General features: G+C 35.9%; 1 long non-coding RNA gene across 1 annotated transcript; it reads right to left on the bottom strand.

Moving 5' to 3' along the window:
• Positions 1 to 460: 460 nt before the first annotated feature.
• On the bottom strand, positions 461 to 8219 carry LOC102013560. Its single transcript, XR_262205.1, has 3 exons — positions 8141 to 8219; positions 5597 to 5790; positions 461 to 610 (listed from the first exon to the last, which is right to left on the bottom strand). It is a non-coding gene; the product is annotated as an uncharacterized LOC102013560 (long non-coding RNA).
• Between the last annotated feature and the right edge of the window lie 394 nt (positions 8220 to 8613).

Here is an 8613-nt window from a genome sequence, read left to right on the forward strand (position 1 = left end):
TTTTCATTTTTAAAAAGCTAAGCACATTGTTGTTTTCAAGAACTGGTGATGGAACCCGCTTCTTAGATGTAAAAAAATGCCCGTAATTATTCTACTTATCTCAGGAATAAAGCTATTTTCTATAGTTGTGTTTAGCACCTGTATTCAGTTTCATATTCTTTCTGGGCATTAAATAAATTATATTCACAGAGCTAAAGATTTTTAGCCTCATCACTACAAACAGATGGCTTCTAAAGGGAAACTCAGACACTCCTTGGTTTCATCTCTAAATCAGTGGCTGTTTTCTCCTCAGGAGGTATTACCTGGGACCAATTGTGTAGGAAAAAGGTAAAACACAAGGGTTTCCTTCCCTTTTTGCCCACATTAACTCTAAACTCAATTGTGCCAATCATAATAATTTTTGTTTTTAAATTCTCCTATATTCTATATGTATCTGCCTAGTTTTACTGCTCACACTTTCTGCATTGCAATATTTTCTTCTTTTGGCTTCCAACACAGCAGGTGCTCCTAAGGCGTTTCTTTATCCCCGTTGCTGGGCTTCTTTACTCGTTAGCCTTTAGCTCCTCATCTTCTCGTTACCCTGCCGCAGTTCTTAGATCACCTCTTCTTTCTGTCAACAGACAAATAAACACAGTGATGACTTTCAAGCTTATACCTTGAACTTGTGTTTCTATGCTGAACTGTAAATACTTGAATACAATTTTCCACCCTCCACCCACACCAGAGTTTGCAAGAAGTCTTCTAAAGTGAACATGTCAAAACTGAGTTCCTGATCTTCCCTGTAAATCCTGTTTTCACAACGTTTCAATCTCACTGCAAGGTAAATCCATCCAAAAGTAAAGAAATAATTTTTGACTGTTGTCCTTTTTTCTTTATTTCTCATCCCATGCCCAGTCACTTTTAATCTCGTGCCCCCACTTATTTATCTTGCTGCATGTTTACCACCATGCTTTCTATGTAGGGTCTCAGCTATCCTTCAGGTGCAAACCCCCATCATTCTTGCCAATTCTATTATTGAAATAGACACTACTTGTCTCTTGTGTCTGCCTCCTTTCACTTTTACCTACTCTTAATGAGCCAGGTAGAGTAATTATTCTTCAAGGGAGGAAGCCATGCCAGATAATGTCATAGAACTGCTTATACTGAATAAAGATCTCAATCTCATACAAAGGAAATTACTACAGTGATCTTTTGCCAGAAACTATGCACATACGTGGGTCCCAGCAGGTCTTCTCAGAGAAACTCTGCCTTAGCTGCCAATGTAAGAGAACATTATAAACCTCTTCTTGCCTCCAGATTTATTACCTCCAAGACACTTACTGCTATCAAATCGACCGCCCATGGTTCTCAAAAGCAGCAGTAGCTTCTTCACTTGAGAACTTGTTAGAAATGAAAATTCTCAGCCTTGAGGTCCTGCTCATTGAATCAGAAATGCAGAGACTGGAGGCCAACCATGCTTTTTTTAACGAGCTTTTCCGGTGATTCTGATGCATGTTGACTTTTAAGAACTACTGCATTATAATATGTTTTATTCATTTACTTTACTATACTTATTATAATATTTCTTACATATTATATTAATATGTGAGATTTTAATAGAATGCATACTTATATATAGTAATCATATATATTTACATATTTCTTTAAAACTAAATGCAGTATTATGGAGAATAAATTCTGCTTTTATGCATTTTGTTTTGTTTTCCTTTTTTTTTTTTTTTGCTGCTTCTCCCAAAACATCTACAACAGTAGCTGGGCTGCTGTATGAGTTGTACAAATCTGGCTAACTGAATGAGTGAGAGCAGAACTTTATATCTCCATGTCCTTGCCCCCCAAATTCCTTCAGTCTACATTGTTCTTTCATTCTTTGGCTGATTTACTTGGGCTGATTTTTCCAGACTTATGTGACATCCATGTCCTCCTTAAAACTCTATTATTTTCCATCTGAAGCTCAATCTTGAATGGGTATTTTGCTCTTTGCCTATATTTTGTGTTATTTATGACATCACATGTATTAAATTTTCTGTTTAAATGTATTCTTTTTTAACTACAAAATGAGTTTTTGTGGACATACTTCCTTTTTCCAAACCTAGAGTTTACCACAATATAGAATACAGGGTTGGGGGCTGGGGATTTAGCTCAGCGGCAAAAACGCTTGCCTGGCAAGCGCAAGGTCGTGAGTTCAGTTCCCGGTACCGGAGAAAAACCAAAAAAAAAAAAAAATACAGGGTTGGCCCTCAACCAGTATTTCTGAAATTACTGAATTCAATATGGGACATTGTTATGAAGCAGTGCTACAACTGAACACATATCCAATTAAGAACAACTATTTGACTGTTGGATAAATACCTGGTGTCAAGAAGCTCAATTTTAAAAAAGAAGCCAGGTTTTGTGAAGATCTAGTTTTAAACACCAGAAAGTATTTCTAAAACCAGGCAGCTACTTCCTCATTGCAAATCAATCCAGTTTTCTTGCTCTTAGCAGACAGGTGTTCAGACTCCGACATTTGAATGGAAACAAATGGGAAATCAACCCTTCGAGTTCCCCTTCTCAAGAGCAAACAAAGACTGCTGGCATCAGTGTTTCTCTTTTTGAGCTTTCCAGGTGACAGAATCTGATTGATCTGCTTCAGTTAGGGACTCAAACATGACCAAATAAAGTGTATGCCTAGAGATGTCATGTTAGAGAACACACGCTCTCACAATGGGAAAGAAAGTAGCAGGAAAATTAACACAACCTATTTAAACAAACACACACACACACATACACACACAGAGAGAAAAAAACAAAATGCAAGCGTACATCCATATATGGTATATAAGATTATATTTGAAATAATATTGAATACCACTAATTATCTTTAAAATTGTTATGTAACTGAAACAAATGAATCTTCTTATAATTTTAGTATGAATATAGCATTCTTCAGTTTGAATCAGTTTTAAAGGCTTGCAGAATTTCTCCATGAAGGAATCTGCACTACTTAAAACTTTCTAATTACCAAGCAAGTCAAAAAATGCTAACTGTTTCCTTTTCCTCTACAACTAATAAATGACATTTCATCAGAAGTGATTTCCAAAAGGTTTTGTTTCATGGAACAAACCCTGTTTGATTGTTGATTTTTCCTGGCTTAAGTGAGGGGCAGTGTCTGCTTTCAAATAGACTGCATCTTGTGCATGGGAATAGACTGAAGAGAAATGACTCTACCGTGTATAGATAAAGCTCTGCTTACTTTAAAAAGCAGCCAAATATATGCATCCATCATAACATTCTGATACTCCTGTGGGCAAATGACAAATCTCACACTGACGCGGACTTTGCAATCAGTCACACATGAAAACAATGGGCTTCTAATAACGATGTGCTTTTTAGATAAGAACCAGAAACTGGAGAAATTCCTTGGAGCATTTTCTAGTAGAATGCTACGTGAAACACCTTCACGGTGCTGGTGTTAGTATGTGGGCCAACAATGAGTCTGTAGAGTTCCTATAGTAGATAATGAGGGTCCTTCCATCTTTCTTTATAATACTGGACCTACTGAAACATCAGGTGTGAGGAAAGCGGGACAGCAATCACTTTTTCAACCTCTCTACTTGCATTCATATAGTTTTTCCGTTTAAACAATGTCCAGTTGCAGATGAGGAGCAGAATTGAAACTGTGTTTTCTTTCCTCCATACTTATGACAGCAGACTAGCAGCTTCCATAATACAAGAAATGAGATGAAGTAAAATATTTTAAAATGTATTTCAATTACTGGATTACTTTCTAGAACTGCCGCCTAGATAAAATAATGAATGAATTTAGAAAACTAAATAATAACTAGACTTTCAGTTGATTCATCTGGCCTTACATAGTATAATTTAAATAAGCACTATTGAATATGCGCATCTGGAGGAGAATCTGTTGCTTAGTTACTTTCCTTTTCTGTATTATCTATATAGGTTTTTCATAATGCTCTCTGGGACCAGGGGCTGTTACATAATTTCTTTTCCACATATAGTCTAACCCTGAGCCTGGTACACAGTGGGTCTTTGGTGAATGTTATTTTTTAAAAATATTTTTGAGGCAGAGTCTCACTGCAGTTCAGGCTGTCCTTGAGCACACTTTGTAGCCCAGGTTGGTCTCAAACTTGCAACAATCCTCTTGCCTCAGCCTCCTGAGTGCTAAGAATACAGGCGTGAGCCACCATGCTGTGCTGGTGAATGACACTTTAATGGAGTCATCTATTGTAGTATTGATTATCTAAAGCACACTCTTTGCACATGATAAATAATAGGAGATATTGCAATTTGGTCATTCTCTATGAATGAGCGTAAGGTTGACTGCTTCCTGGCTTTTGTTTTTCCAAAAAGAGAATATGATAAAGTAAACGAGTGGTAGACTGTTCCTTTATGTGTCAGTTCTTCTGACACTTTTTTGAGATCATTTCGGTCTAATGCAGTTCTTTTATTTCTTTTATAGATGCCGATGTTTTTAATAGGGGGGAAAAAAGACTCTCTTGAAGTCTATTTGGAGTTTTCTGCTTTTTCTCAGACTCTTTGATGTATTTCAAGCAACACAGCACTTAAAAAGTGCATTGTGTCCTCAACCACATTCCTCTCCCATTCGCCTTGTCAAACGAAAGAAAAAAAAGAGGCAAGTGTGGAGCCGATATTTAGTTCTCATTTCTCTTTTTTACACACCTTTTCACAGCCTCTCTGATGTAGTCACTCGTCCATCTCACACATGCGAGGGCTCTGAAAATTGTTCTCACTTTAAAACCTGTGATGAAACACACTTCACAGTCTGATGGGCTCTTTTTGTGCTTGAGAATATACTTTATTCGCTCACTAATTTTCCAGCAGGAAATAGTAAAGAGGTGACACAGAAGAGTGCAGACCCAACACTGCTCCAGACAGACTCCTTTTCTTCACCGCTAATTACAGCGGGTGATGCGCTCATCCTTCACACAACCCGCACTGGACAGCAGCTAGGTAATCTGTATGTATAAAATATTACACTGCAAATTTTATCATCTGAACCAGTTTAGAAACACAGTTTTTATTTTGAACCTAAGATTAACTTGTTTTCTAAGGGGTAAAATCAAAACAGGGTATCACAAATCCTTTCTAGGCTCAATGTCTCATCACTGTGAAGTCTCTTGAACTCTGCATGTCTGAGCACTCTTGACCTGCCTGTGGCCTTATAACTTTTTAGTTTCTTTTTGCCACAATTAATGTTTTTTCTCACTGATTATTATTTTCCAATTTATCTTTTACATACTCACTTTCAAAAATGACTCCCTCCCCCATATGTTGTATATGTATATCTTACTGGTTTTCTTGAAAACTCTGACTAAAAGATCTTAATTTTAGACAATATGTTAAACAAATAACAAACAAGAACATATGGATTTAATATTTATTTATTAACATTCCTGGAAGTATACTAGATTTATCTCTTGAAAATATTTTTGCAAATTACTTTTATAACTTTATATTAAAAGATCTGTTGGTATATAGAACTAAATTTTGTATTTAGTAATCCCTTTTTAACCTAGGTGATGCAGATGTACTCTATGGTGATGCCTAGGGAGTGATGCTGTGTTATAAATACCTTCTTTCTTACTGCAAATACGGTTGTGTGACTTGGCAAAAGTGATGGGAGAGCCCCAAGCATGCCTATGTGTCCTTGCGTTGCCATGTTGGAAGAGGGTATAGACATGGTCACATGGCATGAACCTAAGAATAGGCTCTGGATGCCCCAGGGTACATTTCTATGACAGCTGGCAAGGAACAGCCTCAGAAGATCTGCAGGAAGAGAGAAAGGGAGGAGAGAAGGGAGAGTAAGAATGAATAAGATGAGATATGTAATGTACCAATTTTCCAAGATGAATGTAATAACTATATATTGGAAACATATATTAATAAAAGTTTCTTTAAAAAGGAAACTGGAACCCAGTGCTTCAATCACAGAAAAACTAAATTCTATCAACAATTACAGGAGCCTAGAAAGTTATGACATGCATCTTGGCCATGTGTGTATCTCTTCCTTCTTTAAATCCTAACTATAGAAAGCAAAGTAGACTCCTGACACATACAAAGTTTTTTTTACAGTGGAATTTTAATGTAGCAAATACATGTAGTTTGAAGGCCCTCCATTTTTGTTAATTGTTATGAAGCAGTAGAAAATTTATAAGAAAAATGAAAGAAAATGAATACCGCAAATAATCTTTCTGAACATAATAGTGTTGTAATATTCCTTTTCTATTTTAAAGAGAAAACAAAATAAAAACAGTCAAGACAAAAAAAACCCCACAAAAATGATAAAAATGATTCAGAATTTCAAAACAAGGTGATACTGCTAAAACAATATTAAACATAAACAAGAATTTTAAAAAATATATTTTAAGATACTTTATAAGAAGAATTTAAGATGCAGTTTTTAAAATTAATTTGTTTCCTCATTTTAATTTAATTCAACCCCATGCAGTTTTTTGGGCAGTATTTATCAAACCTGTCAGTTACATGAGATGTGACTTCGAATATGTTTGAAGGAATTACTGTTCATCTTTTCTTTTTGGGGGAAAAAGACTGTTAGAAGTTGAGCATCCTTAGTTCAAAAATCTGAAATCTGAATTGCTACAATTTCCAAAATTTTTGAGCATCAACATGATGTCATAACTGACAAGTTACACATAATGAAACTTGTTGTATGCACAGATTTTTTAAAAATATTATATAAGGTAAACTTTAAGCTATGGGTTTATGGTATATATGTGAAATATAAATAAATTTTTGTCGAGACTTGTGTTCTATCCCAAAACTGTTTCATCATATATAGGCAAATATTAAAGATCCATAAGTAATTCTAAAATCTAAAACACTGCTGATCTCAAATAGGGCACACTCATTCTGTGATTTTTCTATCCCTCTCCAAGGAAACTACTGACACACATGGAACCGTATTTGTTTCTTTCTAAGAAATAAATACCATTTTACTGTAAGTAACTAAAATCTCCAAGTCCAAAATCACCTAAGAAATTGTTCTTGAGTATCCCACTAGCCAAGTGTATAAAATACTGTTTCCCACATGTATTGATTTAGAATTAGATGCAGTGATCCCAGGGAACAGAGATTCAGGATACACTTTAAGAAAAACTTCAACTTTTAAGTGTTATTGGACCACATATTGTACTGGCTAGAATTCTACAGAGGAACAGAAATGACAGAAAAATTCCCTAATATCAAGGGATTATTAGGTAGGGGCAGGGGAATCTACAGTGGTTCTTCGATTGGGGAGTTAGGCGATCCAGTAGCTGGTCGGGCGAAGCAGACAGACACCATGTATGTAGGATCTAGATTGAACCAAAATCAAACCTTGGAAGCTCCCTGGTAGTTGGCAGTGCAAGTTTATGCTGAGAGGCTGAAGAAAACGGAGACAAATGTCCAAGGCAATGGCAACAAAGACACACTCACTCAAGCAACATGAAGTGCTTCAAAAACAAGCACACTTTTTTTCTTTATTTTTAAAAATTCCATCTAGGCACTTAGGAAATGTATCGGTCACTCACAACTGTGGTAGGTCTTCAGCCCTCAGTTTGATGGGCTACCTGCCAATTATCTCTCAAAGCACTCAGACACACACACACAAAGCTGTGCTTTATTCATCTTAAGTGTATCTTCCTCCAGTCTAGTTGACATACAACAATTAATTGTTTCAATCCACCCCTCGTCAATTTGATAAGCAGACATAGTTCTTTAAATACTTAAGTCTCCAAATGCAAAACCAAGTACATAGTTATGCCTACCATGCTACGTTATCTTACTTACAAAAGGAAATGTACTAATTCCCTCCCCAGTTTATTCTTTAGATAATGCTTACTTTTCTGATATTGCATAATATAATCATAATAATGCAGAGTGAACAATACTTGAGTACTAATATTGTCAATCAATGTTATGTTATAAAGAAAGAAAACAAAATACCTGATACATATGCATATTAAGAAAATTGGAAAGAAATACTAATGAAAATTATAATCCTCATTTCTGTGACTTCTCATGCTATCACAACCAGTATTTTTGGCTACCTTCTTTTAGTACCCATTGTATATTCCCCTAGCCATCAGCAACACCTCAGCAGGTCTTAACTCCTTACTTGTGGAGTAATCCACACCTTCATTCCTCAAGGTTTAGGTCATTTTCCATAGTTCCTGGGTTAGTTTATTGAAGCTCCATGTTGACCTTACTAATAGGGCATAGTATTAGTAGGGGACTCACTAAGAGATGTCTTGAACGTCAGACATATACATTATTACCTCTGCTGTGAAGTAGTCATCCACGTTTACCTTGGTAGTCTGGATTAGTTACTCATGACAACATTGTAACTCTCTTTTTAGCTTGTTGACTCAGATGCATGAGAAATCCCAAATGAGATGGGTGGAGTCTTAGCTTCCTGTTCAAGAGAATTGTTTTGAGATCTCATCAATTTAGAAAGACACTTCCAGGAACCACTAAACAATCACTGGAATTTATCCTGAAGTTCTACTTCTCTACAACAATTCTCAGAACCAAAATTTCTATTAGTTAGGTTCTCTTAAGGAAACGGATAGAAAATACATGTATTGCACT

Source organism: Chinchilla lanigera, unplaced genomic scaffold (assembly GCF_000276665.1).
Source record: "Chinchilla lanigera isolate Chin_1 unplaced genomic scaffold, ChiLan1.0 scaffold00042, whole genome shotgun sequence".
NCBI lineage: Eukaryota > Metazoa > Chordata > Mammalia > Rodentia > Chinchillidae > Chinchilla > Chinchilla lanigera.